The following is an 8162-nucleotide window of genomic DNA, read 5'->3' as shown; positions in this document are numbered from 1 at the left end:
AAGTGCTTTTTGCACGCTAGTGTGAAAAAGGTTTTTGAAATTCGAACCTGACGATGGACTGTGTAGTGCACCTAACTTTTTCCTTCGATGAAAAAAAAATCATAATGACACATTCAACAACGTGATTTGTCGTACATTATTTATGTAATTTAGATACGTTGGTATATTTTATTCTTATTATGGTTGATATTAAATTGACAACGAAAACTAATTTTGCTTATGAAATTATTTTAATTCATCGAAGAACTAAAATAATTTCAATAATCACACAAAATTATAAGTAAGAATAAAAATTCATGAGATGCAAATTCAGAACGCATCTGAAGATAAACTTTTTCTTTTGACTAAAAAAATAGTGACGCGTTCCAAAACGCGATTCGTCATTAAGTATTTATATAATATTAATCCGTTGGTATAATTTATTATTGACATTAAATTGATAACGATAACACAAATTTTGTTTTATTACATTATTTTAATTTGTCGAAGAACTAAAATAATTTCGTTTACCATATAAAATTATACAACAAAGAATAAGAAAACGTATGTGGTGTAAATTCAGAACGCACCCAAAACTAAACTTCTTTTTCAAATTTTCGTTTTAATCACTTTAATTTCAATGCTTTGGATTGAATTGTACTGTAATAAATTGAAACGAAATAAAACATGAGCGAATCTCGAAGTAGCGCTGATGAAAAACTGATTTGTTATTGTTCAACTGTTTTTCTTTCATCTACCATTTTCCTCGCTATAGTGTGGTGAAAAGTTATGTGTTTCGCTCGGCAGCCAAGTTGTTTTGCGTCTCGTGTCTTGAATCTTAGGATCCTTCGCTTGCTCGAGTTTCAATACAAGCACTCGTGCCAAACAACAAAAATCCTTGCATAACAAATAACTATTATTACTTTACCTATATTATAATGCCGTACCTCTTTTGTTGGATTAAAACCGCCAAATAAAATTAGACGGTCCACTTGGAATACAATAATAATTGTCGTCTATTTATAGTCAAAGTCAAAAGCAAATAGTCTTTATTTAATAGGTAAGTGAAGTAAGTAAACAACCGTGATGACCTAACGGTTTGACCTGCCGCATTCAAGCAGAGGATCGTGGGTTCGAGTCCGGGCTTGCACCTCTAAGTTTTTCGGAAATTTGTGCGGAATTTAATTTGAGATTACCACGAGCTTTTCGGTGAAGGAAAACATCGTAACGTGCACATAACTGCTAAGCAATTTCATGAAGTTTATAAAAATCCCAAAACGCACTGGTCCCGCGTGGGAACTACAACCCAAGCGCACTCATTGTGAGACGAAACCTGTACCCAGCAGTGGAACTATATAGCCTATATAATATATAACTATATTATAGTTCCACTGCTGGGTACAGGGTTTCTCCACTTTGACTTGAATCAATGTCAGTATGTCAATTAAAATTGAAATCGTCACTTTGATCTCATTCTCTACTACTCATTCGTAAGGCAAATATCCATGAGAAGAATAAGAGAGAATCTTTATTGTAATCAAGCTATCTCGGAACGCAGGCTTTGTGAGCTAGGTTGTGTTTTGTATATCTGTTCTGTGTATTCCTTACTCAAATTGATTATCTTCTTTGTAGAATTCGTGCGTGCGTGCGTGCGTGCGTGCGTGCGTGCGTGCGTGCGTGCGTGCGTGCGTGTGTGTGTGTCTGTGTACTTGACCTATTTCTACCGCCAAGCAGTAATGTGAGTATTACTGCTTTCCGGTTTTGAAGGGTAAGTTAAGAGTGCTGGTGAAATTACTGGCATTAATCGTCCCGTTACTTCGTATTATACATAAAAAAACACACTTTTTGAGTTAATACGCTATATTGTATTAACAGGGCGATATATCATATATTATGTCTTAAGTTATTAACAAAATCCCCTATAGACACCGCTGTCGTAATCATGTCTACTTATAATTTCATTCCGCCGTGGCGTTTTCCACACTCGACGTAATTGAAGAGGCTAATTCGTATACTTATAAGTATGATTACAGTGACTACGTTATTCAATTTATTGCTACTGGGTTTGGTTTCAAAGAAGGTACAGATCATACGTCTAGTAGATATCTCACGTAATTTTTTTAAACGTTTGAATAGTTTGGTATACAAACCGTATCTAAATGTATTTTGTTTTTTCTGTATTGTGTTCTTTTCTATTTTTTGTTTTTTCTGACTTGCACCACTGAGATCCTCGGAATTCATGTGCGAAATTTAATTTGAAAATTACCATGAGCTTTTCGGTAAAAGAAAATAACGTGATGGAATCTTCACCTCGGAGAAGGTTCACAACCGTGTTCCGACTCGTGTTCGGGAGTTGCCATTAGGAGGTAGGGTTTGAACAGCTGCATTGCGTCTGACGACGAGTTGTAGCTGCTTGTACTGCCACACTGGCTAGCGGGATTCGAAGCACGGTGCACCGCTGGCCGACCGTGGGAAGTTGGGGGCCCAAGTAGCGGGAAAGTCACCCGTGAAAGGCTGCCCCGCCACCCAACGAAAAATCCCGGAATGCTCCACCTTGCCCGACGTCTCGACGTCTCCGCGGTCTCCAAACCGATTGTACCCTCGTGTGGCAGTGTGTGCTTTGCTGCTCGGTTGAACACGACGCAGTGCCTCGTTCAACTGCCTTCCTCCTGCCTATTCACTTCCCTAAAACAACAAAATGAAAAACAGAAACGGTAATATGTTTACACAGAGGTTGCACGTCCTCCCACTAAAAGTGCACCTCACTAATATCCGAGGTCTGCACTCAAATCTCGATAAACCGCAGCTGCTGTTCCTCACCGAGACGCAGATCAGATGTCCGACTGACACGGCGTACCAGCTACCCCGGGTATACTCTGGAGCACAGGTTTCTACCTTGTGGCGGAGTCTGTATGTACGTTCGTGATGACATCTGTGTCAAGCGTCTCGAGAACCTTGAGGCACCGAGTTTTTCTGTTTTGTGGCTTCTGGTAGACACAGGAGTTACACAAATAGTGTACTGCTGTGTTTACCGATCGCACAGTGGAGATCAGGAGACAACCAAGCTGTTCCAATATAGCTAAATATAGTAGGCTTGGCACATATGTTGTGGATATTCCAAAGATTCGAACGAAGCGTTACGCTTCCACATTTATATGGCGAACGGCTATGGAGTGGAATTCCCCGTCTGCAGACTTGTTCCCTGAACGTTATAACTTGGACCTTTTCAGGGTGAGAGTGAATAGGTATTATCTAGATGAGCATGCCCCCTCTTCGTCACTTTCCATCAGGTGAGATGGAGGTCAAATGCACATTAACATTAGAATGAAAAAAAATAGTAAAAAGCAAATATGTGAAGTCCCAAACCCGCATTGGGCCAGTGTGGCGGACTATGGCCTAAACCCTTGCCTGTGAGAAGACTAGTACTCAGCAGTGTGGTGTAAAAAATATTTTGATGTAGATGATGATTTTCTGTGCGATGTAAAAAAGTGTAGCGTTTGGAGGTCAAATGCACACTAACATTAGAATGAAAAAAAAAAAATATAAAGCAAATATGTGAAGTCCCAAACCCGCATTAGGCCAGTGTGGCGGGCTATGGCCTAAACCCTTGCCTGTGAGAAGACTAGTACTCAGCAGTGGGGTGTAAAAAATATTTTGATATAGATGATGATTTTCTGTGCGATGTAAAAATGTGTAGCGTTGTTATTACGTCCTACACCAACGACAACGAGAGCTTAGCATAATCTTGTAAATAGCGTCCTCAAAATAAACTTGATCAGTTTAATTTGTAGAGCTTATAAATAGCTAAATTCAATGCATGACAAAAAGACTGAAAGGAGTTAGGGCGAAAGGGTTAGTTAGGTAGTATATGTACTTTTCATTTTTTTTATGTCGTGTTTTTTTATTTTTATGGAATCGGCAATCCTTTATATAGAATAAGTGACCATGTAAAGGGAAAACGCTTCCAGCATCTACAGGATGCCACAAGAATCTAACAATCTAAGCCAGTTCACAGTATTGAAGCTATTGTGGTGATAATGTTGTTTATATTCCCTAGTTTAGTTTCTTTAATAACACTGTAGTACCAGAAAAGCAGCTCGTTATACCATGCCATAGCATATAATATGTAAGTTTTCTAATTAAAAATTGCTGGCACTGTCACTTCTTATGTACATTGTAAAGCATTGTACTGACTTTTGTGAAAACTTTACATTACAATATTCTAACAAATGAATGAACACACATCGGATTACGAGCTAAGATGTAATGTTAGTGAGGGCTATGTACTCTATAGCCGAGTCATTGATCCATTTAGCATGTTTGTTTTATTATTAATTCGTTTTGTCTTTTTCTCTTCTTTATTTTCTTCATATTATTCACTCAGTGACAACATCAACAAAATGTACTAAAATAATTTAATAAATGTTTTATCTACTAAGGAAGTGACCTGTGTCACATGAAATGAGAAGTAGCCAAGTTGTGTCATATTCCATGGATCTAAAATGACTAGCAGATTTCTTGGAATTTTACCAAACAATCACTATACTGACGTTGAGGTGTAATATGGTCTTATTTTAACGTCCTCGGTGGTACAGTGGTAAGTGTTATGACCATTAGAGGAGGAGATCTCATATTCTGTACCCGGCGAGTCTCTTGTCTTTGTGTTCTGGACCCTCTAGGTTGTGTGCTGGTACTTACTCATAGTAAGTTATTTGTTATGCAAGGCTGTAAAGTTGTTGTTTGCCGCGAATGGTTGTATTGAAACCTGGGCAAGCGAAGGAAGCTAAGATTGAACAACGAGCGAAGCGATTGGTTCAAATATAGATTCCTGAGCGTAGCGAGGGTTTCAAGACACGAGACGTAAAACGACTTTGCTGCCGAGCGAAACATACAACTTTTCACCTCACTTTAGCGAGGGAAATGGTAGATGAAAGAAAAACAGTTGAACTACAAAACCTTTCATAATGAAATGAAAAGGTTTATCTTAGGTTGCGTTCTCTTTTTAGGTTGTGTTAACTTTTATTCTTGCTTGTACTTTTATTTTGTGTGATTAAGTGGTTATTGAAATTAGTTTAGTTCTTCGACGAATTAAAATAATTTAATAAACACAATTCGTTTTCATTGTCAATTTAATGTCAACAATAATAAAATTAAATTATATCAACGGATTTATGTTACATAAATAAGTAATGTACGACAAATCGCTTAATTGAACGTACCGTTATCTCTTTTTCTTATCGAAATAAAAAGTTAGGTGCACCACAATCCATCGTCAAGTTCGACTTTCAAAAACCTTTTCCACGCTAGCGTGCAAAAAACGCTTTTGCTTTTTTTGCTTTGAACGCCTTTCCAAGCTAGTGAGGTGAAAAGGGAATTTCTTAACGTGGAATTAGACAAATACTATGGTTGAGTGGCACATGAATAAAACTACTTTAACGTACAGTTAATAAAATATATATTTTTATAGTCAAGTGACGGCACGAATAGCTTTAAATCGCAACGATATTAGGGGCACTGCTATTTGGGCTCATTCGGGTTCCGTTGCAACTTCCAGGTTCAGATGCTACTAGTCCCTATTGGGCATTCGTCACCCTGAGATATAAAGTAGACACGTCGAACGTGCCTGTAGTTTCGTCAGCATCTTTACCTTTCAAAACTGAAACACAATATAATTACTATTTTATTTTGGTAGCAGTAGAGCTTCTTGCGAAAGAGTTCGTCCAGGGAAGTACTGCCACCTTACCTAGTTCTGCCGCCAAGCATACATGCGAGCATTACTGTGATCTCGGATTTTTCATGCGCTGTGCAAAGGATTTTACCCAAGTGAAAACTCTCAAGATATTGTACTGCTCATTTGTCCGCAGCATCTTGGAATATGCCAGCCAAATTTGGAATCCACGATACGATACTTATATTTCGCGTTTAGAAAATATTCAAAAAAAATTTATTCGTTTTCTTTGTTACCGTACAAATGACTCTAACAATACTTTTAGCTATTACTCCCTTTGTAAGAAGCACCATCTGTTACCTCTAGTATTACGTCGTGAGATAGGTGACTTGATGTTTCTATTAAAAATAGCATCAAGCTCCATTGACTGTCCAGAACTGCTATCTCAGTTATTGCTGAGAGTCCCCTGTAAGTCATTAAGAAATAATTCGCTATTGTATCTACCACCATCTCATACCAATTATAGACAGGACGAGTTTATGTGGCGTGCCAGCAGTAACTTTAATGAATTGTGTAAAATCATTAACCTAGATTTATTTAATACAAGTGTGACTTAGGCGAGGAATGCATTGGTGAGGCATTTTTGTGACTCCTGTTGATGTTTACTTTTTAATTTTTCTCTATGTTTGTAATTGATTATTTTTTCTTTCTTGAAAATTGTGTGCTAGAACTTGAAAATCGATTGTTATTTGTGAGGACCTGTAATTGGCTTTATGTCGTTATTATTATTACTTAATTTAGTTTTAAGCTGTTGGTCTTCCTAATAAATAAATAAATAAATAAATCTGGTTTGTAAGGATAAGGGTTATGGTGAATTTACACGCACATGTGACTTATTAGCAGGGTGATGGCCGCAGTCGTAGTGCCCCTCGTATTTTTGCAACTTAAAGCTCTGAGTAGCATTGCAACTGTTAGGATAGGAGTGTCGCTTACCACCAGGTGCACGACTTTCCCGTCACTTGGTATTGTATACAAACTATCAAATTTACGTTAGAAGTTAATTGTAATTAATGTTTTATACGCATCAGTTCAACACTCATCTGTGAACAAATCGTATCAGGTGTGTAACGAATTTCCAAACACAAAACACGCATTATTCGTTTCCAAGTAACTGCGCCTCATATTTGCGTGGGTATTCTTGGAGCACATTTGTTTTTGTTCTGAGAAAAACTTGTTTCTCTGATGTAACGTAGAATATTATAAGGTTGGGTCTATTATTAGAAAAGTTCTTTAATGGTTATGCAAACGATTGCTGCGTTCATTTATTTTGTTGACTTGGGGCTTCATGCGGAGAAGGGAAATTCTGCAATGGAATGAGACACAACTTTGGAAGAAATAATCAAGACAGTGGGAAATTACTATCTAGAAATTGCCTGCTAATGGCAGGCATAATTCCAATAGAATAGAATACAAACCATTTATTACAACGTCACAACACAAAAACAGACAGAAAGTAAGAATAAAAAGACTTAAAACTTACGAAGAATTAAAACGAAAAATAAAATAACAAAAAACAACGAAGCAAACATATCAAATTTTAAATAGTCAACACAATTTGAATAAATGTCAGTATGCGGCTGTGGTGTATGCAAAAGGATCCCTCAGCTAATGTCACAACTGAACGGGTTGTGACGTTGGCTTTCAGTGGACCTTAAATCCGAGGGAGTACCTGACACACGTTTGGTAAAAGCTAAAATAAATTACGTAAATATTTTTGTACTTAAGGCCTAACTAGCCTAAGTAAATACTGTTTTGAATTGTTATGTACTGTTATGAATTGAGAACTTCCTGCTTTTTTGAAGTCGGTTAAAAAGTATTATAATAATATGAATAGCAGATATAATCTTCACAATTTAAGTATACAAGAAATAAAAAATTAAATGCATGCACGCGTTGTATAGCGTCACGATGCGTTACTTTTATATCATCATCAAATGATCGTTTAATTTTAATTATTCCTTCAATGTCACAGTACTATTAAAACTGTAACAAACTGGCAACTTCCGACAGAAAATGATTTCCCGTCCTCAAGACACATCATCCGATGTTATTAAGGTCACTGTAATACGGGAATCTTCCACGTCGTACTATAATCATATGTTTGTTCTACACACATAACATAAATACAGTAGAAGTGCTTAGAGGATGTGATACAACAACCAACAGTACGCGGAGTTCCGCATACTTGAGCTCAATCCGCCGTTTTCGCTTTGTGTTATGGTCGTGTCAATTAGGTATTTTAGTAGCAGTAGAGCTCCTTGTGAAAGAGCGCGTCCAGGGACATGCTGCCGCCTTACCTGTTTCTGCCGCCAAGCAGTAATGTGAGTATTACCTACTGCGTTTCGGTTTAGAAAGGTAGAGGTGCTGGTGAAATTATGGGCACCTGGGACTTGTCAAGTTATGTCTCAGGATGACGGGCGCAATGCCGGTGCCCCTCCGATCTTTGTAATTTAAA

This window comes from Hyposmocoma kahamanoa, unplaced genomic scaffold, assembly GCF_003589595.1.
Source record: "Hyposmocoma kahamanoa isolate Upper Pololo Valley unplaced genomic scaffold, ASM358959v1 160, whole genome shotgun sequence".
Classification (NCBI taxonomy): domain Eukaryota; kingdom Metazoa; phylum Arthropoda; class Insecta; order Lepidoptera; family Cosmopterigidae; genus Hyposmocoma; species Hyposmocoma kahamanoa.
The sequence above is the reverse complement of the archived record's forward strand: the minus strand, read 5'-3'. Positions refer to the sequence as shown.